General features: G+C 41.4%; 1 protein-coding gene across 7 annotated transcripts in view; it reads right to left on the reverse strand.

Moving 5' to 3' along the window:
- LOC138756927 (disintegrin and metalloproteinase domain-containing protein 19-like) overlaps positions 1 to 24,272 on the reverse strand; it is a 173,790-nt gene continuing 149,518 nt past the window's right edge. For 4 of the 7 annotated variants that reach the window (XM_069923360.1, XM_069923359.1, XM_069923355.1 and 1 more), the window contains one exon: positions 20,253 to 20,833. The gene's annotated coding sequence lies outside the window, so the exon portion shown is untranslated. Of the gene's footprint in view, positions 58 to 20,252; positions 20,834 to 24,272 lie in introns of those variants that run through there. The other 3 variants (XM_069923361.1, XM_069923356.1, XM_069923357.1) reach the window with 2 other exon arrangements.

Below are 24,272 nucleotides of genomic sequence, written 5' to 3' on the forward strand. Positions count from 1 at the left end.
AAGGTAGGGTAACATCACCGTCAGCCCGTGTTCCTTTACCATCCAGTCCATCACTCTCTGAAAGACAGAGGCACCGTTAGTAACCTCGAAAGGCACCCGCGGGAAGTGAAAGAGCTTCCCGTCTGCCCCAAAACTTGTATATTTTCGATTGTCTGGACAGAGGGGGAGTTGATGGTAGGCCGACTTGAGGTCAATGGTCGAAAAAATTCTATACTTAGCGACCTATTGACCTAGTCAGCGATACGGGGAAGAGGGTAAGCATCCAACTGGGTGAAGCGGTTGATGGTCTGACTATAATCAATTTACCATCCGGGGCTTGCCCGCACCTCTGACCATGAGGACCTGCGCTCTCCAGGAACTAGTGCACATTAGGGTATGATCCCCTCTGTTAGGAGTCGTTGAACCTCAGCCCAGATGAACTGCATGTCCTCCGAACTATAGCACCTACTCTTGGTGGCGATTGGTTTACAATCCGGGGTGAGGTTCACGAACAGTGACGGTGGGGGGGGCATCCATAGCGTGGTGAGGTTGCAGGATGGTGCTGAAGAATGGGTACTGAGCCCACAGGACGGTGCCGGTGGCTGCGTGCTGGGACCACAAGGCGGTGCTGGTGACTGGTGGCTGTGGACGGTCAGTGGTGGTTGGGGACCTCCGAACGCCATCGTCACGCTCCTGAACTGACTCTGAAAGTCGAGGCCCAGGAGGATCGGTGCACAGAGGGGAGGCATAATTAACAATACAAAATCGTTATAACACTCCTCGCCCCCCCCCCCCCCCCCACCCTCCACCCTCAGCAATGCTACACAAAATCCTGGATACTAAGTCTGTTGGTCCCTTGCAGCCATTGAAACCGTCCCGGTCATGGGTCGAACCGGGAGGGAGTCTCTGGACCATGTCGAGGTGCACGAAGCTTTCTGTGCTGCTGCTATCGAAAAGACAGTTCGTTTTATGCCTATTCACCTTGATCCGTATCATGAGTTTGAGATTGGGTGAGGTCTAGCTTGATTCAGAGTCACCGATGCAAGGATAGGCATCCCTTCATCGTCATCAGTGGGGAGGCCTTTCCAAGATGTCGACCTCCATGTTGACCGCACTGTGTTCGATGAAGAAGAAGGCAGAAGATGATTCGTCGGGACGTTGGGCCAAGGTGCTGAGGTTGGGAGTGATGGCCAACAAGATGGCGCTCACCTTACCACTCATGCGGTCAGTGCCGGAAGCTCCTCAGGAATGCACACCACGCTGCTCCTGGACTGCATTGGGACCTGCAGACTTTCTAGTAATGGCCCCACTTCCTGCAGCTGAACATGTAGCCCCCTCGCGGGGAAGAGGTGTCGCAAATGCTTGGACTGCCCACAGAAATTGCATCTCGACGATGCCGTTGACGTGATTGCTGCCATGGCCGGGTTGATAGCACCCGATGCAGAGTCCCAGGCCAAAGGCCTTCATGGTAGAACATACGGAGATGGCCAACTTCTGCCCGCGATCAACATCATGTGACGCTGGGCCAAGTCTAAGGTTCTGATTAAGTCGATAGCCTTTTTGAGTGGGAGCAAGTCCTCCGAGGAGTTGTTGCCAGATATAATCTGACCTCAGACCCGACACACAGGCATCTCGAATCAATTCTTCCATGCACTGGGTTAGGAATATAGTGGCCATGGGTTCCCCCAAACAGTCTTTTCCTAGTGTGACCAATGAACTCACCAGGCTGTTGTTTTCTGGACGCCAGCAGGTAACGGGAGTGTACCACGTTCACTTTAGGCTTGTACAGCACCCATAGCTCAGCCATCGCCTCGTTGTAAATCGCACTGCCTTGGATGGTCAGGAAGGCCCTCTGGCAGACTCATGCCTGAAGGATTTTTAACTTCTTCTTGGAGTCGACCACCTCAGCAGCAGCGTCAAGGAAGTTATTGAAGCAGGTCATCCACGGCTCGAAGAGCACCGAAGCACCTGGGGACTTGGGGGTCAACTTCTAGCCTTTCTGGGCACAGCAATTTCTCCATCACCGGAGACCTCCAAAATCTAGTACAATAAATTGTTGGGCGCTATCAGTAGCCCCAATAATGACTTGGACAAAGACTGAGGGAAACGATGGGCTTTATTGTACTAGACACTGCTGGCCCGGGTCCAAGGCTAGGAACGAGTGGGAAGGAGAGGGGACTAAATCTTTATGGCCTGAGGTCACATGGGTAGGACTAAGGGAGGAGCCAAGGTAGAAGGACACCCGGAGGGAGGACCAGCCAGCACATATAATCATATCACTACAGGTGTTTTAGCTGAAATTTTTCCTTGAGAACCTACAATTTCATTTTTATTAGTCCATAACTCAATCAAATGTGTCAAAACTGGTAAATTATAACTACTTAATAACTGAAGATTCCTTTGATAAATAAATTGATCCATCCTCTTTTCCCCAATCTAGGATAATTCAATATTAGCCCATACCAAGGGGCTGTCCACTTGAAACATCCTATTAATAAATTTTAACTGAGTCGATTGAAAATTAGGAAGTTGTAGTCCTCCTAATGCATATTTATTTCCAAGTTAGCTTCTGCAGTGAAACCCTCGCTATTTTGTATTTCCACAAAAACTTTCTCATCAAAGTATTCAAATCTTTAAAACATTTATGAGGAATTTAAACAAATTTTGAATTTGGGGAAAGATATTCATTTTAATACAATTCACTTGCCCTATCAATGTTATAGGTAAATCCCTCCACCTATTCAAATCACATTTAATTCTAGTCAATAAGGGTAAATAATTCAGTGCAAATAAATGATTATAATTAGTGTCAATAATAATACCCAGATACTTAATATGATCAGACCATTTAAACTTTGCAACCTGTCTACATGATAGGATAATCCATATCAGCAAAAGGCATAATTTCACTCTTCTCCCAATTTACTTTATAAACAGATAACGCTCCATATTGTTCCAAATGTTTATGTAAAGTTTCTAAAGATTGCAAAGGATGTGTTAAATATATCAAAACATCATCCGCAAACAAGTTTATCTTATATTCATTATATTCATCAGATTTACCTTTATACATTTATACTATCCTGCCTAATCATCTGCACCAAAAGTTCAATAACCAATGTAAACAGCTGGTGACAAAGGGCAGCCCTGTCTGGTCGATCTAGTTAATGTAAAAGGTAGAGACATCTGTCCATTTGTCACCACTGTCGCAGTGGGATTCTTATACAAAGCCTTAATCCAACCAGTAAAAAGAGGCCCAAAGTTAAATTTTTCCAAAACCTTAAACAAAAAAACCCCATTCAACTCTATCAAAGGCCTTTTCAGCATCCAAAGAAATTACCATCGGTTGATCAGATTGCTGCCGAGAAATATTAATTAAAGAAATCAATTTTACTACATTATCCACTGAATAATGGTTCTTAATAAAATCTGCCTGATCGACATGAACCAAATCAAGTAAACATTTAGCAAATCTATTAGCTAGAACCTTGGCTACTATCTTATAATCCATTTAACAAAGAAATAGGTCTATAAGATCCCGCCTTCAAAGGATCCCTATCTTTCTTAAGAATATCAGTAATAATTCCTTTAGAAAAGGAGTCCTGAAAGGAACCAGTTTTCCCCGCCTGATCTAGAATATCCATCACCATCAAATGCTGATTTGGCTCTGCAAATAAGTCAAGGCGTTTCTACCATGAAGGATCAATTTACTGAGATGAAAAGGGAAATAGCAACAATTAAAATAGATGTGGAAAAATGCTTGAAAGCTGTGGATAAAGTTCAGGACAAGTTTGAAAAGATTGAAGAAGAATTTATTAACTGTAAAGATTATATTGATTTTTATAAGGAGAAGATGGGACAGAAGGAAGATTCATTCACTGGGAAATTCAAAAGACTGATTTGCTAAAGAAGATCGATGCTTTGAAGAATCAAAGTCAGAGGAACAGAGGTCTTCTGGAAGATTTTGAAGGTCCAGACCCAGTCCTGTTTTTTCAGAAGTGGATTCCTGAGGTTTTGGGAACAATGCATTTTCTGAATGGTCTGGAGTTGGACAGGGTTCATTGGGCAATACGAAGGAAGCCATTCCCTGGCCAAGCACCACGGTCTATTCTGATTCGTTGTCTGCGTCATCAAGACAAAGAACTGATTCTGAGACTTGCGGTGCAGAATGTGAGAAATAATCAGGGGCCCTTTGCTTGTTAAAGATAATAGGGTGTTATTTTATGCTGATTTGAGTCAAGCTGTGATTAAATGTCGTAAAGAATGTAATTTGGCTAAAGCTGTTCTTTGGAGGAAGGGTTATAAATTTGCTTTCTGTTACCCTGCTGTGTTAAAAGTTTTTTTAATGGGGATTATCAGTCTCAATTTTTTTCTGATGATGCTGGATTTTGCTAATTCTTTACCTGATAATAAACAGGGTCAAAATTCAGATAAATTCCCTCAGCAGCTTGTTGTTATTCCGAAGGGAAAGAATGGTAAACGAGAGATGGAACCTCAGCAGTTGAGTGATATTGGTACTGATGATGACCAAGTGAATCGTGATTTGGAAGAAGCATTTCACACTTAAGATGATTTTCTGTATTATTTTTGATTGTTCTGTTTGGGGGGGGGGGGGTTTCCAACTGTGGATCCTTCCAAACTTCTTGGCCACTTTGTGGCATCTGTCACTCCTGTGTAATTGATGGAGGTGATACCATTGGATATTGTTTTTATTGTATTGGGTTTTTTTCTTTAATGGGTTTTTTTTCTTCTTTCTTTGAGGAGAGCCTTAGTTTTTCTTTGTGTACTGATGTCATGGGGAGGTACTTCGCCATTTATGGTGGGATGATTAAAGAGGTATTAAATGGCTAATTTAAATTATGTCACTTTTAATGTTAACGGGCTGAATAACCCGATTAAGAGAGTATTGGCTTATATTAAAAAATTGAAGGTTGATGTGGCTTTTTTCCAGGAAACTCATTTGACTGATAAAGTGCATCAAAAATTAAAAAGAGACTGGGTTGGGCAGGTTATATCTCATCCTCTCAATTCGAAAACAAGAGGGGTGGCTATTTTGATTAATAAGAAATTACCTTTTAAACTGGAATCAGTTTGTGAAGCACCTGGCAGGCTTTTGATTGTTAATTGTACAATTTTTTCTGCATGTTGGACCTTAATGAATGTTTATGCTCCAAATACTGTTAATGAACAATTTATGGTGGATTCTTGCCCTAATTTGAATCAGGCTTATGATAAAATTATGGTAGGAGGTGATTTTAATTGTTCATATTCATTTTAATGCAATTTACCCTTCCTATCAGTGTTAGTGGTAAATCTTTCCAATGTTCTAAGTCGTCTTGTATTTTCTTCATTAATGGCTGATAATTTAGTTTGGATAGATGGCCTAGATTATTATCTAGTTGTATACCACAGTATCAGATTGCTTGTGTTTGCCATCTAAATGGTGATTCTTTCTTAAACTGTAAAATCCGCATTATTCATTGGCATCGCTTCACTTTTATTTGCATTGATCTTGTACCCCGATACCTCATATTCCTTCAATTTCTTATGTAATTCTTTTATTGATATTTCTGGTTCTGTTGTATATTATGACGTCATCTGCAAATAGACTGATTTTATATTCCTTCTCTTTTATTTTTATCCCTCTGATTTTATTTTCTGTTCTTATCAGTTCTGTCAGTGGTTCTATAGCTAACATGAACATTGAGGGAGATAATAGACATCCCAGCCTAGTTGACCTGCTTAATTTAAATTGGTTTGATAAATGTCCATTTACTGTCACCTTCGTCAATAGTCCCTTATATAATGCTTTAATCCAATTAATATATTTCTCTGGTAGGTTGAACCTCTGTAGTATTTTGAATAAATAATTCCATTCTACTCTGTCAAAGGCTTTCTCTGCATCTAAGGTAACCGCCACTGTTGGTGTCTTGTTTCCTTGAACTGCATGGATTAAGTTAATGAATTTACAGATATTGTCCATTGTTCATCTTTTCCCTTTAGAATGCTTCTTTGGATTGAAATGATCCTGCAATTTCTGAATTATTCTCAGAAACTCTTGTCATTACTCTCCAGCATCTGCAGGTTCTTTGTTTACTGCCAATGCTGCTGCACCATCTTCTTTGCTAGGGCCCTCTTCCAATCAACTGTGGCCAGCTCCCATCTCATGTCACCACAGTTACCTTCACTCCACTGTTTATCAACACATTGGACTCTTGCTTCTCCTTCTCAAACAGCAGTGAATTCTATCATATTTGATAAAGCTACTCAGGAGACTTTAAATTAGAATGGTTGGGGGGTAGAGAACAGCAAGGAGAAGGTTAGATTGCAATCAGAAAGCTTGTAGACAAAGTTTGGGGATGGATAGGTGGGAGATAGAGAAGATTCTCTGTACGAAAATAGAGGGGAGATGACAGAAAAATAACATAATATAGTTGTAAAGACGGGAAAATGGAGAATAAGTAGTGGGAAATCTCTGAAATGCATATACTTTAATGCTAGGAGCATTGTAAGGAGGGTAGATTTTGTTGCGTTAGGTGTGATAAAATTGGAGGGGCAAGAGGGGGTGGTGTTGCATGGTTTGTCAGGGAAAATATTACAGCAGTGCTTAGGCAGGATAGATTAGAGGGCTCGTCCAGGAAGGCTGTATGGGTGGAACTGAGGAATGGGAAAGGGGTAGTCACACTTAAAGGGGTGTATTATAGACCATCTAATAGGGAGCAAGAACTAGAGGAGCAAATTTGTAGGGAGACAGCAGATATTTGTAATAAGCACAGGGTTGTGATAGTGGGAACTTTTAATTTTCCAAATATAGATTGGGAAACTTATTCTGTGAAAGGGCTGGATAGATTGGAGTTTGTAAAATGTGTGCAGGATAGTTTTTTACAGCAATATGTAGAGAAGGGGCAGTGTTGGATCTACTGTTGGGGAGCACTTCAGGTCCAGTGATCATACTGCCATTAACTTCAATGTAATTATGTAAAAAGATAGGTCAGGGCCTAAGGTTGCAGTTTTTGAGTGGGGCAAAAGCTAGATTTGAGGAGATGAGAAAGGATTTACGAGGAGTGGATTGGGACAATTTGTTTTATGGGCAGGATGTAGTAGAGAAATGGAGGTCTTTTAAAGGTGAGATATTGAGGGTCCAAAATCTTTATGTTCCGATCAGGATAAAAGGCAGAGTCAAAAGTTTGAGAGAACCATGGTTTTCAAGGGATATTGGAAACTTGATTCAAAAAAAGAGGGAGACTTACAACAAATATAAAAAACAAGGAAAAAAGATATTTGGAGAATACATTGAATGTAGAAATAAATTAGAAAAGATAAAAGAACGTATGAGGTGGCAATAGAAAACCGGGTGAAATTAAATCCAAAAGGTTTCTAAAAATATGTTAATAGCAAAAGGAGAGTGAGGGATAAAATTGGTCCCTGAGAGAATCAGAGCGGACAACTGTGTGTGGAGTCAAAAGAGATGGGGGAGATTTTGAACAAGTTCTTTTCTTCAGTATTCACTAAGGAGAAGGATATTGAATTGTGCAGGTAAAGGAAGCAATGAGGGTAATTATGGAGAATGTAGTGATTAAGAAAGAGGAAGTCCTGGAGCATTTGAAGAATATAAAAGGTGGATAAGTATCCAGGTCCAGATGGGATTTTCCCCAGGACCTTGAGAGAAGTTAGTGAGGAAATAGCAAAGGTTCTGACAGTGATTTTTCAAATGTAATTAGAGACGGGTATTGTACTGGAGGATTGGTGTGTTGCACATGTGGTTCCTTTGTTTGGAGTTAACAGAGTTTGGGCTTTCTCTGTGGAGTGATGAAGGATGAGAGGTGACTTCATAGATGTCTACAAGATTATGAGGGGCTAAGATATGGTGGCAGCAGCACATTTTTTGAGGTGAAAATAGCAAATGACAGCGATCTTCTAAGTTAAATGAAGGAAAGTTTAGACCATAAGAAATAGGCCATTCAACCCATCAAGTCTGCCCTGCCATTCCATCATGAGCTGATCCGTTCTCCAAATCAACCTCATTGCTTGGCCTTCTCCCCGTAACCTTTGAAGCCCTGGTTAATTAAGAACCTATCAGTCTCTGCTTTAAATAGACCCAATGACCCAGCCTCTACACTGCCTGTGGCAACAAATTCCAGATTCACCACCATCTGGCTGAAGAAATTCCTCCGCACCTCTTTTGTAAGCGGACGCCTTTTCATCTTGAAGTTGTTCCCTCTTGTCCTCGATTTTTCCACCGCAGGAAACAATCTTTCTACATCTACTCTGTCCACGCCTTTCAACATTCAAAATGTTTCAATGAGATACCCCCTCATTCTCCTAAATTCAAATGAGTTCAGGTCAAGAGAATGTTCCTCATATGATAACACTTTCATTCCTGGAATCATCCTTGTGAACCTCCTCTGAACCCTATCCAATGTCAGCACATTTAAATGAGGAGCCCAAAACTGCTCACAATGCTGTGAGGTCTCACCAGTGCTTTCTAAAGCCTCTACATCACATTCCTGCTCTTATATTTTATTCCTCTTGAAATAAACACCAGCATTGCATTTGCCTTCTTCATTAGTAAGTATGAAGATGACATGAAGATTGGTGGTGTTATGGACAGTGAAGAAGGTTATCAAAGCTGGCAGAGGGATACAGGACAGTTAGAAGAGATGGCAGATGGAGTTTAATACTGATAAATGTGAGGTGCTGCCTTTTGGTGGGACTAATCAGCAAAGGGCATCCACAATAAATGGACAATTGAGGAGGGCAGCAGAACAAAAGGATTTAGGAATTCTGGTACCTAATTCCCTGAAAGGTGAGTCACATGTAGATAAGGTGGTGAAGAAAGTATTGGGTATGTTGGCCTTCATAAATCAAAGCATTGAATACAGGAGTTGGGATGTCATGTTGAAGTTGTATGAAGCCAAATTTGGAATATTGTGTGCAGTTTTGGTCGCCGAATTACAGGATGGATATAAGCAGTATAGAGAGAGTGCAGAGGAGGTTTACGAGAATGTTGCCTGGGTTTCAAGGTTTGAGTTACAGGGAAAGGTTGAGCAGGCTGGGACTTTATTCCATGGAGCGTAAAAGGTTGAGAGGTGATATGACAAAGGTACTTAAAATTATGAGGGGTCAGATAGAGTCTATATGGCAGGCTTTTCCCATTAAGTGTGGGAGAGATTCAAACAAGAGGGCATGGGTTTAGGGGAAAGATGAGGGAGAATTTCTTCACTCAGAGGGTGGTTGGAGTGTAGAATGAGCTTCCGGCCAAAGTGGTAGATGCGGCCTCGATTTTAATATTTAAGGACGAGAGAGGTGTGGAGGTCCATGGGCTGGATGCGAGTCAATGGGATGAGGTGGGAGAAGGTGTTCAGCATGGACTAAAAGGGCCAAACTGGCCTGTTTCTGTGCTGTAATTGTTATATGGTTACACTAGCATTTCAACCTGCAGGTTTACCTTCAGGCGATCCAACATGAAGACCCCCAGTCCCTTTGCAGTGGGAATTTTCAATTTTCTCCCCATTTAGAAAATAATCTGCCTGTATTTTTCTAACAAAGTGCGTGACTGTCCACTTCTCTGCCCATTCTCTTAACATGTCGAAGTCCCTCTGCAATCTCCGTCTTCCCTCAACACCTACTGACACCTACCTTCATATTGTCTGCAAACTTGGCCATAAAGTCATTCCATCCAGAATCTAAATCATAATAGACAACGTAAGAAGAAGTGGCCCCAACACCGACCACTGTGGAGCACCACTAGCAACTGGCAGCCGACCAGAATAGGATTGCTGGATTCCGAATCATACCACCAGCAAAATCCCTCTGTGGAGGTTGTACTGACCATAACCAGACCAGCGGTGTGAGGATAAGACAGCTTTCATAAACTAATATCTACACGAAGAGGGTCTTGTCTCTCTGCAAGATCAACCTGGAAGGCTAGACTGTAGCTCTGGACTGCTTTATAGACAAGGTCACCGGGATGACCCCTGGGGGCCTACTGGTGTAATTACATCTCACCACAGAGGTCATGTCACCTCCCCTCAGGAAAAGAAAATGGCAGCACTGCCAGAGCTGTCATGGCAGTGTTGCTGCTGGTATGGACCCTGGAGAGCAGGGAGCAGAGAAACAGGAGTGGGAATTGGGGTCCAACTGCCCAGATCCATTAGGTTAGAAATGGCCAGTAAAATAAGTCAATGCTGTTTTTAATTAAAATGCACCAACCACAGAGGTCTGTGGTTTTTTTTGGTGTCAAAATTGCCACTTCGAGAAGTCACGTGATGGAGTAGAGGCCGGTCAAAAAATACCAGCCCTCTCCAAAAAAGTTTAGAAAAAAACAAAGCTACAAATACAGAAACCATAATAAATTAAAAATAAAAGTGTGGAGAAAATGGCAGCAAAGAAAGAAAAATCAAAAACTATGGGAAGAAAAGAAGAAGGAAGGACGTCGAAAGAGGAAGGTGAAGGCCTTACCGGTACAAGGAGGCCCGCCGTGGAGAGAGAAGCCCACTCCCTGAGGTCAGTGGAAACCCCGAACTCAGGACTACAAAAATGGTTCACGGAGCCAAACAAAAGTGCATAACCGCGCATGCGCGATGCACAAGACAAAAACAACACCGACGGGAGGGGGGACCAGCTGAGGAGTAAATCTCCACAGCCAAAACAGACAAGTATAACACAACAGCAAGACTCTCAACAAGAAAACAGAGAAAATAACGGGAACAAGAAGGAAGAGAATAAAAATAGGAAATCAAAGAAACAACAGATGACCAACCCAGAGGAAGAAGACCAACACCAAGACACTTCTAATAAAAATAAGAAGAACAAAAATACCCAACAAAATAAAATAAACAACCCAACAAGAAAACCAGAAGAGATAGAGGTAAAGGACACAGATCCTGGAGTGTACTCAGAAGAAGAGGAGGGAAAACATCAAACTTTTTACAGAGAAATGGAAGATGAAGGGAAGGGACAGTACATGGATAAAAACATTTTTAAAGAATATATGGAAACAGTAAACGAATGGCTGACACAAGAATTCAGTGAAATAAAAAGAAGAATAAAAGGTACAGAAGAAAAAGTGAATAGATTAGAGATGATCATGACAGATATAGGAAAAAGAGTAGAGAATGAGAAACAGCCATAGAAATGGAAGTAGATGACTTAAAAAGGAAATTAGAAGAATCTGATTAAAAAAAGTTAAAGAAAACAGGAGCTGTTAGCTCAGAAGATAGATATAATGTAAAATTATAATAGAAGAAACAATATAAAGATAGTGGGCCTTAAGGAAGATGAAGAAGGCAAAAATATGAAAGAATTTATAAAAGAATGGATCCCCAGAGTCCTAGGAAGACCAGAATTACAGGAAGAAATGGAAATAGAAAGGGCACACAGAACATTAGCCCCTAAATCACAACCACAACAAAAACCAAGATCCATTCTAGTAAAATTCCTAAGATATACAACAAGAGAAAATATATTGGAGAAAGCAATTAAGAAAATAAGAGAAGACAAAAAACCACTGGAATACAAAGGTCAAAAAAAAATTTTCTATCCAGATATAAGTTTTGAACTCCTGAAGAAGAGGAAAGAGTTTAATGCAGCAAAAACGACCCTATGGAAAAAAGGTTATAAATTTATGTTAAAATATCCAGCGGTGCTTAAAATAGTTATCCCGGGGCAGCAAAGCTGGATCCGGAAAAAGCACGAAAATTTGCAGAACAACTACAAAACAGACAGAGAGATGAAGAGATGTAACAAGAACAAAAATGACAACAAACTATATATGAAGAAGAAGAATAAAGTATAAGAACTAAGAAGAGAAAGAAAGGGAAGAAAGGAAGTAAGGAGGGAATTAAGAGTGACCTTTGTTATATATGAAGATTAAAATCTTTTCTGGGGGGGGGCTAGGTGGGGAAGAATAACAGTCACTGCAAAATCAGTTGACGCTTGCAAGCGGGTTCGCAAATCCAAATGAAGAGGGGAGATATGGTTGCCCGACAAGAGACAAAGGGCAACTCAGAGAGGGGAGGGACTATTGGGGTTAAAGGAATTTTAGATATGGGAATAGTGGAAATATTTTGTGTTTTAGAAATGTTGTCTTATACTGTGTTCAAAAAAAGAAAGCAGAAATGGATAAGAAGGGAAGGTGGTGATGAGGAAACAGAAAGGAAAGATAAACAAAGTACGAAATGACTATGTTGAACTATATGACTTTAAATATTAATGGAATACATAACCAAATCAAAAGGAAGAAGCTGTTACATTTACTGAAGAAAGAAAAAAATTGATACAGCGTTCGTGCAAGAAACACATTTAACTGAAGGGGAACACAAGAAATTAAAGAGAGATTGGATAGGACATGTAACAGCAGCATCATATAATTCAAAAGCCAGAGGACTAGCTATATTAATCAATAAAAATGTACCAATCAAAATAATAGATCCAGCAGGGAGGTATGTAATGATAAAATGTCAGATATATTCAGAATTTTGGAATTTACTCAATGTATACGCACCTAATGAAGAAGATCAAAAGTTTATGCTAGATATCTTTTTGAAGATCGCAGATATGCAAGGGAATATACTAATAGGAGGGGATTTTAACCTTAATTTGGACTCAAGCATGGACAAAATAATCAAATTTATAATTAAATCGATGCAGGAAATGCAACTTTTGGATATATGGAGGAAACAACACCCAAAGGAAAAGGAATATTCATATTATTCAAGTAGACATAAAATATACTCAAGGATAGACCTATTCCTGTAATCAGCCCACATTCAAGGAAAAGTTAAGAAAACGGAATATAAAGCTAGATTGTTATCAGATCACTCACCCCTGTTATTGGAATAGAGATAGAGGACATCCCACCAAGAATGTATAGATGGAGATTAAACTCCATGCTACTTAAAAGAGAGGGTTTTAGAGAATTCATTGAGCGACAAATTAAAATGTACTTTGGAATAAATACGGAATCAGTGAAAAATAAATTTATACTATGGGACGCAATGAAAGCATTAATCAGAGGACATATAATAAGTTATGTAACTAAGATGAAGAAGGACTACAATCGAGAAATAGAACAGTTGGAAAGGGAAATAACAAATACAGAAAAAGAATTAGCAATAAAGGAAGATACAACTAAAAGATGCTGCTGTTACTTGTCCTATCCAATCTCTCTTTAATTTCTTGTGTTCCCCTTCAGTTAAATGTGTTTCTTGCAGGAACGCTGTATCAATTTTTTTCTTTCTTCAGTAAATAAAATATGAAACACTACAAACATGTAAGGTGGAGAAGAACATAATGAAGACAAATCAGAAATATGAGCTAGGAAAAAAAACGCACAAAATACTAGTGTGGCAGCTTAAGACAGAACAAATTAAAAGAACGGTATTGGCATCAAGGAAAAAGGACAAACAAATTACATATAACCCAACGGACATCAACGAAAACTTCAGGGAATTCTACGAACAATTATATCAAACTGAAAACGAAGGGAAAGAAGACAAAATAGATGAATTTCTAACTAAAATTGAACTACTGAAATTACAAACAGAGAAGCAAAATAAATTAATAAAACCATTGAAGTAGAAGAAATAAAGGAGATATTAAAAAGAACTACTGAACAATAAAACACCGGGAGAGGATGGACTCCCAATAGAATTCTATAAAACATTCAAAGACTTATTAATTCCTCCTCTCCTGGAAGTAATGAACCAGATTGAAAAAACACAAAACATACCTTTTTCTTTTTTTCTTTGGCTTGGCTTCGCGGACGAAGATTTATGGAGGGGGTAAAAAGACCACGTCAGCTGCAGGCTCGTTTGTGGCTGACAAGTCCGATGCGGGACAGGCAGACACGATTGCAGCGGTTGCAGGGGAAAATTGGTTGGTTGGGGTTGGGTGTTGGGTTTTTCCTCCTTTGCCTTTTGTCAGTGAGGTGGGCTCTGCGGTCTTCTTCAAAGGAGGTTGCTGCCCGCCAAACTGTGAGGCGCCAAGATGCACGGTTTGAGGCGTTATCAGCCCACTGGCGGTGGTCAATGTGGCAGGCACCAAGAGATTTCTTTAGGCAGTCCTTGTACCTTTTCTTTGGTGCACCTCTGTCACGGTGGCCAGTGGAGAGCTCGCCATATAACACGATCTTGGGAAGGCGATGGTCCTCCATTCTGGAGACGTGACCCATCCAGCACAGCTGGATCTTCAGCAGCGTGGACTCGATGCTGTCGACCTCTGCCATCTCGAGTACTTCGACGTTAGGGATGTAAGCGCTCCAATGGATGTTGAGGATGGAGCGGAGACAACGCTGGTGGAAGCGTTCTAGGAGCCGTAGGTGGTGCCGGTAGAGGACCCATGATTCGGAGCCGAACAGGAGTGTGGGTATGACAACGGCTCTGTATACGCTTATCTTTGTGAGGTTTTTCAGTTGGTTGTTTTTCCAGACTCTTTTGTGTAGTCTTCCAAAGGCGCTATACCAGATCCATGCCTTCTCTCTTTCTTCTTTCTCTTTGGCTTGGCTTCGCGGACGAAGATTTATGGAGGGGGTAAAAAAGTCCACGTCAGCTGCAGGCTCGTTTGTGGCTGACCAGTCCGATGCGGGACAGGCAGACACGATTGCAGCGGTTGCAAGGGAAAATTGGTTGGTTGGGGTTGGGTGTTGGGTTTTTCCTCCTTTGCCTTTTGTCAGTGAGGTGGGCTCTGCGGTCTTCTTCAAAGGAGGCTGCTGCCCGCCAAACTGTGAGGCGCCAAGATGCACGGTTTGAGGCGTTATCAGCCCACTGGCGGTGGTCAATGTGGCAGGCACCAAGAGATTTCTTTAGGCAGTCCTTGTACCTTTTCTTTGGTGCACCTCTGTCACGGTGGCCAGTGGAGAGCTCGCCATATAATACGATCTTGGGAAGGCGATGGTCCTCCATTCTGGACCAAGCCATGAAAGACCCCAACAATGAAGACGCTGTTTACATCCGGTACCGCACGGATGGCAGTCTCTTCAATCTGAGGCGCCTGCAAGCTCACACTAAGACACAAGAGAAACTTGTCCGTGAACTACTCTTTGCAGATGATGCCGCTTTAGTTGCCCATTCAGAGCCAGCTCTTCAGCGCTTGACGTCCTGCTTTGCGGAAACTGCCAAAATGTTTGGCCTGGAAGTCAGCCTGAAGAAAACTGAGGTCCTCCATCAGCCAGCTCCCCACCATGACTACCAGCCCCCCCACATCTCCATCGGGCACACAAAACTCAAAACGGTCAACCAGTTTACCTATCTCGGCTGCACCATTTCATCAGATGCAAGGATCGACAATGAGATAGACAACAGACTCGCCAAGGCAAATAGCGCCTTTGGAAGACTACACAAAAGAGTCTGGAAAAACAACCAACTGAAAAACCTCACAAAGATAAGCGTATACAGAGCCGTTGTCATACCCACACTCCTGTTCGGCTCCGAATCATGGGTCCTCTACCGGCACCACCTACGGCTCCTAGAACGCTTCCACCAGCGTTGTCTCCGCTCCATCCTCAACATCCATTGGAGCGCTCACACCCCTAACGTCGAGGTACTCGAGATGGCAGAGGTCGACAGCATCGAGTCCACGCTGCTGAAGATCCAGCTGCGCTGGATGGGTCACCAGATCCATGCAAAACAGCAATAATTACAGTAATACCAAAGACGGGGAAAGATCCACTAACACCAGCATCGTATAGACGAATATCTCTACTTAACACAGATTATAAGATAATAGCTAAACTATTAGCAAACAGATTGGCTGACTGTGTACCAAAAATAGTAAAACTAGACCAAACTGGATTTATTAAAAAAAAGACGAACAATGGACAATATCTGTAAATTCATTAACTTAATCCATGCAGTACAAGGAAACAAAACTCCAACAGTAGCGGTTGCTTTAGATGCAGAGAAAGCCTTTGACAGAGTAGAATGGAATTATTTATTCAAAAATTCAACCTACCAGAGAAATATATTAATTGGAGACCATTAGGGACCATTGGCGAAAGTGACAGTAAATGGATATATATCAAACCAATTTAAATTAAGCAGATCAATAAGGCAAGGATGTCCACTATCTCCCTCACTGTTCACGTTAGCTATAAGAACCACTAGCAGAACTGATAAGAACAGAAATTAAAATACGAGGGATAAATATAAAAGAGAAGGAATATAAAATCAGTCTATTTGCAGATGACGTTATAATATACTTAACAGAACCAGAAATATCAATAAAAGAATTACATAAGAAATTGAAGGAATATGGAGAAGTATCGGGGTACAAGATCAACGCAAATAAAAGTGAGGCAATGCCAATGAATAATGTGGATTTCACAAAGTTTAAGGAAGAATCACCATTTAGATGGCAAACACAAGCAATGCGATACCTAGGTATACAACTAAATAATAATCTCGGCCATCTATATAAACTAAATTATCAGCCATTAATGAAAAAATTACAAGATGACTTAGAGCACTGGAAAGACTTACCACTAACACTGATAGGAAGGATAGACTGTATTAAAATGAACATCTTCCCAAGGATACAATACCTATTTCAATCATTACCAATTCACCCAACAGAGAAATTCTTCAAGGAGCTAAAGAAAATAATAAGGAAATTCTTATGGAAAGGGGGGAAACCAAAGATAGCATTAGATAAATTAACAGAATGGTACAAACAAGGAGGCTTACAACTACCAAACTTTAAGAATTATTATAGAGCAGCACAATTAAGATACCTATCAGATTTTTATCAAACAAGGGAAAAACCAGATTAGAGTGAGATAAAATAGGGGAGAAGATATCTGAGCATATACTCTATAAGTGGGATGGAAAATTGGTGCAACGTAGGAATTCACCAGTATTACACCATCTGCTCAACATTTGGAAGAAGATTCACGTAGAAAGGAATAAAATAAATTATCAACTACCAAAATTAATATTGACACAAAATCAACTAATCCCTTTCACAATAAATAACCTTTCCTTCAGAGAATGGGAGAGAAAAGAGATCAAAAGAATAGAAAATTGTTTTTCGGGAAATAAATTATCCTTTGAACAAATGAAGGATAAATATAATATAACTCACGATACAGTGTTTGCATACTACCAACTGAAAACCTACTTGAAGGACAAATTGGGAAACAGTCTGAGGTTACCAGAAGGAAGCAATTTTGAATATGTGATTACAGACACAATGATAATTTAAAAATTTATAACAAACATGTACATCAAACTGCAAGAAAAGGAGAATGAGGAAACAAATGGTAAACCTAAACAAAAATGGGAACAAGATCTAAACATAAAGATAAAGAATGAAACATGGGAGAAGCTATGCTCCGGAACCATGAGAAATACAATAAATACGAGGTTACGCATGATACAATATAATTGGTTACACAGGCTATATATTACACCTCAAACGTTAAATAAATGGGACCCAACAGTATCAGACAGATGTTTTCGCTGTAAAAAGGAAACGGGAATAACAATTCATGCAATTTGGACATGTGAGAAAGTGGAAAAGTTTTGGCAAGATCTAAATCAGGTATTAAATAAAATCCCAAAAAATCCAGAGATCTTCCTTCTAAGTAATATAAGAAATAAAGAATTTGGACTCGATTTGGATGGAGCACAGAAAATATTTGTTATGATAGCCCTAGCTGTAGCAAAAAAATGTATTATGTCAACCTGGAAATTAGAAGACAACTTGAGAATACAACAATGGTATATAGAAATGAATAAATGTATTCCATTAGAAAACATAGCATATAATTTAAGAAATAACATCACAATATTTGAACAAATATGGGAACCGTACATGAAATACAATAGAGAAATCCTACCATGGACTTCCACCACCTAAAATGACAGCAGAAGAAGATAACGAAAAGAACTGACTCAGTAAAATTTCTTGTTTGTTTTTGTTGAGTGACAACATTGTTTAACGGGTTTAATGTATCCTATAGATTGAACTTTGAATTAATGGGAAGGGGGAGAGGGAGGGAGGGAAGGGAGGGGGAAAAAGGGGAGAAAATGATACTGTACATATTCAAGAGAAAAATGTCTGTATGTATTTTAGTCAATATGGTTTATTGTGTAAAAAATAAAAAAATGTTAAAAAAAAACCACAGGATGTTCTTGCAATGGAGGGAGTGCAGAGGCGATTCACCAGGCTGATACCTGGAATGGCAGGAATTACTTATGAGGAAAGATTGCGCAAATTGGGATTGTACTCGCTGAGTTTAGAAGATTGAGAGGGGATCTCATAGAGACCGATAAAATTCTGGCAGGACTGGACAGAGCGGATGCAGATGGGATGTTTCCAAGGATGGGAAAATCCAGGACCCGGGGCCATGGTTTGAGGACAGAGATAAGGAGGAATTTCTTGACCCAGAGGGAGGTGAATCTGTGGAATTCATTGCCACAGAGGGCAGTAGAGGCAGGTTCATTAAATCTATTTAAGAGGGAATTAGATCTATTTCTTCAGTATAAGGGTATTAAAGGTTACGGAGAGAAGGCGGGGACGGGGTACTGAACTTTAAGATCAGCCATGATCTCGTTGAATGGCAGAGCAGGCTTGAAGGGTCGAATGACCTACTCCTGCTCCTATCTTCTATGTTTCTATTTTTCTATGTCTGTGCTCAAGATGGCAGAGCCTCTGCTGAGCTGCAGTCATGAGGGGTTGGGGCAGCAGAAATGGGGAGAATACCACGCTTTAAAAAGTATGGGAGGCCACCGTACAGGACAGGGACTATGGCAGCGGATCAGTGAGGGGCTCAGCAGCTGAGGGATCCACACAGGCTGCGGATGACTTGCAGTCAGGGGACCCGACCACTGGAGACTGTCTCACAGGAACCAGGTATCAGAGTTGGGATTTGAAAGGGGGCTGATGATAAGAATGGTTCCCGAAAGGCCTCGGGCGTTGAAGGCTTCCTGAGTGCGTTGGAGGTTTGAATCTGGAACTCAGGCAGCCAATGGATTGAACAGGAATCTGCGGCTGCAGAGGCTGCGGGAGAACTGAAGGCAAATCCACAGATACTCAGTGACTCTGAAGGGTCTCTCTTTTGCTTCTCTTTATCTCATACTGTGAGAGGCACCAGGCAACGCTAATGGTGAATCATGTATTCCTTATGGCAGGGAGGATTTTTTTTAATATTACATTTTCTCTATTACTACATGACAATAAAGGAATCTTAAAAATCCCTCCCTGGAGTCGATGTCACGCAGCAGCAGGAAAACCCCTCCCTGCTGTTCTTGGACTGGAGCACTGAGGAAATGTGAATAGTATGTGCTGGGTTTTGTGTGTTTGTGCGTGTTTGTGCGTGTGCGTGTGTGTGTGTGTGTGTGTGTGTGTGTGTGTGTGAGAGACAGAGAGACAGAGTTCTTGTGTGATGTGTGTGTGAGAGTGCTTGTGTGTGTACCTATGTGTGTGATGTATGTGTGTGTGATGTGTGTATGTATGTTTGTGATGTGTATGTGATGTATGTGTGCCCGTATGTGTATATGTATGTGTGATGTGTATGTGAGAGTCCTTGTGTGATGTGTGTGTGAGAGAGTGCTTGTGTGTGTGCATCTGTGTGTATGTATGTATGTGTGTGTGCCTGTATGTCTGTGATGTATGTATGTGCGTGATATGTGTATGATGTGTGTATGTGTATATATGTTTGTTTGTGTGCCTGTATGCATGTATCTATGTATGTATGTATGCCCATATGTGTTTGTGTGTGTGTGATGTGTGTGCCTGTATGTGTATGTATGTGGGTGTGATGTGTGTGCCTGTATGTGTGTGTGTGATATGTCTGTGCTTGTATGTGTGTGTATGATTTGTCCCTGTATGTGTATGTATGTTTGTGTGTGTGTGTGTACCTGTGTGTGCATGCACTGGAACTGTGCTGGGGGAGATTCTGAGAGACAGGATTTACCGACATTTGGATTATCAGAGGGAGTCCTTGTGAATCTATAAGTGGGAGATCAAGTCTCAAAGTTTTTGAAGAGGTGACCAAGAGGGTTGATGAGGTCAAGGTAGTGGACATTATAAACATGGACTTTAGCGAGTCCTTGACAAAGTCCCACGTGGCAGGTTAGTCTGGAAGGTTAAAATCCAAGGTAAATTGGCCTATTGAATTCAGTATTGGCTCAGTGGAAGGATGCAGAGGGAAGTAGTGGAGATACTTTTCCTTGGTTGGAGGCCTGTGTCCAGTGGTGTGTCGCAGGGGTTCGTATCGGGTCCACTGCTAATTGTCATCGATAGAACCATGGAACATTACAGCACAGAAAATATTTATTCACTGTTCAGTCAATTTATTGGCCAGAGTTAACCCCTCACAAAGTTGCAGGACTGTTATTCTGTGAAAAAACACAATCACATGGCAAAGAATTATTGCAGTATAAATGCACGAAGTTCACCATCTACGAGTGGAGCAGTTAGTCAGCCTGCCGGCCAGCACCGGCGTGTAGGGGAGTAAAGCATTGTGCTCGGCAATGCTCTTGGAGCAGAAACCCATCTCCATGACAAAGAAAAGGTAAGGGCTGAGAACAGACATGATGGCGCCTGGAATGCACAGCCTCACGGACAGAGGAGGCAATAGAGGAGCGGGGGAAACAAGAGCTGATCAGTACCCATGGGGGAGAGATGCTTCCCTACAGGCCAGTACCCGTGGGGGGAGATGTTCCTCAGTAGGCCAGTATCTGTGGGGAGAAGTGTCACACAGCGGGCCAGTATCCGTGGGGGGAGGTGTTCCTCTGTAGGACAGTATCCATGGGGAGAGATGTTCCTCAGTAGGACAGTATCTGTGGGGAGAAGTGTCACACAGCGGGCCAGCTTCTGTGGGGAGAGATGTCAGGTCGGATGATCTGCAAGACTGGGTGAAAGGAGTTTGAATCAATGGTCGGTGGTCAGGAAGTGAATGACCAGACTGACAATCCCACCTTCTCTCCCTCTGCTATGATCCACCTCCACCCCTGGCCCTTGCCCCTACCTGTGAAAAAATAAGTTTCATGAATATGTTTAACAAAGGGTTAATGAAATGGGTGAGAATATAGTCTTGTATCATAGGTGAGAAGGTGACTGCTTCTAACATGACCACCCTTGATAGTATCTAACACCACAAAGAATGTACTAAAACCAAATAAAAGAAGTCAAGACATCCTGTTTTTGCCAGCTTTTCAGCGGACACCACAAGGTTACATGTTGTAAAAGCAGGAATTGCCAGCTGCGTGAAACTGTAGAGTCTCACACAGATCCCTTCTTGAACTCACTCTCCCAAGCGTAAGACAATAAAGAAGTGATTCCATGCTCTTTGATTCTGCCGGGTTGATTTTCACATACCTCTCCCCCTCTACCTACCTCTATCCAACCACTCTTCCTCTCCTACTCCTATTGATCCTAGCCCTACCCCTGTCCTTCCAAACCACACCTCACCCTTGTCTGCATTAGATTCCATTGGCCATTTTCACCCCATTTTTCCAGCTGGTCCGGATCCCTCTGCAAGCTTTGAAAACCTTCTTCGCTGTCCACATCGCCTTCAATCTTAAGGTCATCTGGAAACTTGCTGATCCAATTTACCATATTCTTATCTGTTCTGGATCATTGATATAGATCATAAACAACAATGGTCCCAGCACCGATCCCTGAGACACCACTAGTTACAGGCCTCCAGTCTGAGAAGTATCATCCACCACTGTAAAAGTTAAAGCCTTGTGTTTTTGATTCTAAGCTAATTTTGCACCTGTCTCTTAAGGAGAACTATTGTAAGTTGTTACCATAGTGATATAGTGACTGTGATGTAATACGTTGTAATATTCACCCATGCTATTGACTTGCTCTTTTTCTATAAGATGTGAAGGAAGCATGAGCACGAGAAATTTTTCTTTGAATTTTTTTGTATCTCTAAGTTTTTGTATCTCTATATATCTTTGTATCTTTATACAGTAAATGCTTTGTTATTCACCATTATGAAAGTCTTGTGGCAAAACTATGCAAAATGTTTACCTGTTTTATCAACAAATTAAAACTACATAAAGTAACTGCCACAGAGTTGGATTTGTTGGATTAAAGAGATGTAAATTTGGGATATCGCAGCTCTCACTTTGGAAGATGATACTTTGAAATTAGGATATATTAGAATAAGGTAAGTGTCATCTATAACCACTACCCTCTGGCTTCACCCGTCCAGCCATTGATGAATCCAATTCACTACTTCACCATGAATACCGAGCGTCTGGCCATTCCTGACAAACCTACCATGCGGGACCTTGTCAAAGGCCTTACTGAAGTCCATATAGATAACATCCACAGCTTTTCCTTCATCAACTTTCTTGGTAACCCTCCTCAAATCTAAGATTGGTTAAACATGACCTACCGCACACAAAGCCATGTTGATTTTCCCTAATCAACATTCCCTGATTATCCAAATAATTGTATATCTGATCTCTTAGAAACACCTTCCAACAATTTACCTACTACTGACGTCGGGCTCACTGGCCTAAAATTTCCAGGGTTATATTTGGAGCATTTTTTTAAACAACAGAACCACGTGAGCTCTCCTCCAATCCTCCGGCACCTCACCCATGGATTAGGAAATTTTAAAGATTTCTGCCAGACCCCCTGCAATTTCTACACTCGCCTCCTCAAGGTTCGAGGGAATATCTTGTCAGGCCCTGGGGATTTATCCTCCCTTATTTCCTTTCAGATAACAAGCACTTCCTCCTCTTTAATCTATATCGGTTCCATGATCTCACTGCTTGTTTTCCTGACTTCCCACGACTCTGTGCCCGTTTTCTGAGTGAAACTGATGAAAAACAATTTTAAGATCTCCCCCATCTCTTTCCAGTCCATACAAAGCCGACCACTCTGATCTTCAAAGGGACCAATTTTATCCTTTACTATCCTTTTGTTCTTAATATACCTGTAGAAACCCTTAGGATTTTCCTTCACATTGTCACCAAAGCAACCTCATGTCTTCTTTTACCCTTCCTGATTTCTTTCTCGAGCTTTTTCTTGCATTTTTTATCGTCCTCAAGTCCCTCATTTGCACCATGTTCCCTCTATCTGTTCTACACCTCTCTCTTCTTCCGAACCAGATCCCCAATATCCCTCGAAAACCAAGGTTCCCTCTGCCTGCTAACCATGCCTTTAATCTTGACAAGAACATAAAAACTCTGTACTCTCAAAATTTCACCTTTGAAGAGCTTCACTTACCTTGCACATCCTTGCCCGAAAACAACTTATCCCAAACCACGCATTCTAGATCCTTCCTCATTTCCTCAAAATTGGGCTTTCTCCAATTTAAAATCTCAACCTGAGGCCCAGACCCATCGTTCTCCATAATTAACTTGAAACTAATGGCTTTATGATCACTGGGCCCAAAATGTTCCCCTACACATATTTCTGTCACCTGTCCTGTCTCATTCCCTAATAGGAGATCCAGTATTGCACTCTCTCTAGTTGGTACCTCTATATATTGATCTAGAAAACTTTCTTGAATACATTTGACAAACTCCAACCCATCCAGCCCTTTTAGTGTGGGAGTCCCAGTCAACATGTGGAAAGTTAAAATCTCCCACTATCACAACCTTGTAACTGCTATCTCTCTACAGATTTGCTACTCCAATTCTCATTGACTATTGAGTGGTCTATAATACAACCCCATGAGTGTGGTCAGACCTTTCCTGTTCCTCAGATCCACCCATATAGCCTCAGTATATGAGCCCTCTGGTCTGTCCTGCCTGGCATATTTTCCTTAATGAGCAATGGCACTCCTCCCCATTTCATTCCCCACTGTTTTATCCCATTTAAAGCCATGGAAGTTTGGAACAATGAGCTGCCAGTCCTGCCCTTCCTGCTACCAAGTTTCAACTAATGGCCACAATGTCATAATTCCATGAGCCAATCTACACTCTAAACCCATCTGCTTTTCCTACGATACTCCTTGCATTGAAATAGATGCATCTGGGAACAGTTCAACCTGTTAACTTCTAACGGTGCATGTAATTTTCACATCATCTTTTCCCTCCTCCACTCCTCTCTCTGTTCTGTCACTCTGGTTCCCCTCCCCCCTGTAAAACTAGTTTAAACCCAACAGAGCAGCACTATCCACTAAAGGTGCATAAATCTCCAGGACTGAACAAAATATTCCCAAGGACACTCAGGGAGGCTAGTGGACAGATAGTGGAGCCATTAACAGAGATATTTAGGATGTCACTGGCCACGGGGTTAGTGCCAAAGGATTGGAGGGTGGCGCATGTGGTTCTGCTGTTTAAGAAAGGGTCCAAATGTAAACCTGGGAATTATAGGCCCGT

The sequence above is a fragment of the Narcine bancroftii genome, chromosome 3, assembly GCF_036971445.1.
Source record: "Narcine bancroftii isolate sNarBan1 chromosome 3, sNarBan1.hap1, whole genome shotgun sequence".
NCBI lineage: Eukaryota > Metazoa > Chordata > Chondrichthyes > Torpediniformes > Narcinidae > Narcine > Narcine bancroftii.